Raw genomic sequence first — 2,220 nt, forward strand, 5'->3', positions numbered from 1 at the left:
AATAAATTATTAAAGTTGCATTCCGAGCTCATCACGAAGATTTTCCAAACTTAACCACTTCGTCGTTTCATGCATTTGATCATGGGAGAGCCTTGATTTTTATGCAGATACTTTGCGGTGGTTTCGAACAGACTAAAAATAGAAGAAAATGAGTTTTAATTGGATTTTTTGATCCATCCGGAACAACCCCAAAGGACGTGCACAAAAAAACGGGTTCTCCAAAGACCAAATGTATGAAATGACCCCTTCAGTTAAGTTCGAAAAATCTTCGTGATGAGCTCGGAACGCAACTTTACCAATTTATTAAACAAAAAGTACTGGCTAAAAAACAATTTTATTTAATTAGAGGTTATTTTTAGATCATAATCTTTAATTAAAAAAATTATCATGGTGCCATTTAAAAAAAAATTGTTTTCAAAACTCGAAAAGTAAAAAAAAAATTGAAAAATGTTATTCTTGATAAATGGTCACATTTTAATAGTACTTTACGCTACACTAATTATTTTTTTTGTAAAGTGGTTAGTTTACGAAAAAAAAACGATTGGTTCCATTATTCACCTGGTATAGAAAACTTATAAAAATTTAGTCTTTCGACAAAAGATTCAGTTTTCCATTTTTTCGTTACAAAAAATATCTGCTTTTCCGAGGTATCACTATTTATAGAACATATATCAATTATTTCATCAAACTGTGGAAGCTGAGAGTTTAGGTACTAATCTTTTCCTACACATATGAACATATGTTTTTGTAAAGGTATCCATGTTTGAACCATTTATATTGACATACGGTTGAATCATTTTGAATTTTTGTATGTACATTTGCTTACCTGAAAATATTACCTGTCCAGAAAATACATAAAAAACAATAAACAATATATACTTACTTCAACCAAAAAAAAATAAGTAAATTAACTCTATCCAAAGTGATTTACACTTAATAGTGCTGATAACCACTAAAAAAATTTGGAGTTTAATTTACAGAGTAATTTAGAGTTGATAAACACTGACAGATTTTTAGTGTAGTTTTACTTTTATATTTAACAACTCTAATTGATAACACTAGGATAGTGTATATTTAGATTCATCAATTTTTTACTGTGTGTTTTTACGGAAAAGAGGCATTAATTGAAAACACAAAGTGTGGTTTTATCAAAAAATAATTTTTGTCTGTAATTTCTACAACACTGCTGTTTTAATTGTCACAATTTTAAACCGTTACTGTTGTTAAGTTTGGTTGTTAGTTTATGAAAATATGAGCACTCATTGAAAAGCTACATGTGTTTTTCGGTTATTTTATAATTTATTATAGTTTCATCCACGAGAATACCCTGTTTTTCGTGCTCAACAGCATCCAGTAATTAGATAGTAGAGCCTCAAAAGTAACAAAATGCGTTCCAGGTGAAGTTTTTAGAAGCCCATAGCTAGTTAATTTGTCACGCTCTGCTTCAAAGTGGTATCGTACTTAATTAAAAGTAATACATTTGYTAGTTTGTCAACCGTGTTGTTTATTGTACCAATTAACAAATTAAAACTGTACATTTTTTGCTACTGTCAATATGATTGGTCGCATTTTTCTGTCGAAATTATTAACGTTCTAATCAGCCAATTACTTCTCCTACACACCCAATTAACCGTTCACCACTCGAGCAAGAAATCTTGTCATTTACTTAAGTTATAAAAGGAAACTGGAAGCACATCCTGTCGAGTTGATGATCGCGAAAAGCCGCAGCTTTTGCCCTATTTGTTATCCCGGCGACTGTCATCCAAGTCCAGTTTTAAAAGTGGTAAGACTGAAATTATCGCTATTTCTAGAATATAATTGACAGTCGGGCATAGACGAGATTAGCTGTATGTTTCATAACATTATAATTGCAAATACGACCGGATTGAGTCGGCACTTGCGATTTTTCTCGACGCTTTGACACTGAAAAATTTATCAATGGTGTGTGCAAGTTTTCAGGACGACGTCGCGATGGGATAGAGCAACGACAGCTACCGCGGCGGATGGTGGACAGATTAGACCGCAGCATTAYCATACTGGGTAATACAGGAGCTATGCTCTTCAGGCCACTAACATTCTAGATACCTGTATCTCGACTTCATGGAACGGGTTGAAGATTCATTCATAAGGCGACGGCACGGGGTACAGTGCGCGACAGAAATAATGACGAAAAATATCAAATATACAATATACTTCCTTTTAAATAATGAGTTTCTTTCG

This window comes from Tribolium madens, unplaced genomic scaffold (assembly GCF_015345945.1).
Source record: "Tribolium madens isolate multiple individuals breed KSU strain unplaced genomic scaffold, Tmad_KSU_1.1 Scaffold_96;HRSCAF=242;Tcas5.2_LG5, whole genome shotgun sequence".
Lineage (NCBI taxonomy): Eukaryota > Metazoa > Arthropoda > Insecta > Coleoptera > Tenebrionidae > Tribolium > Tribolium madens.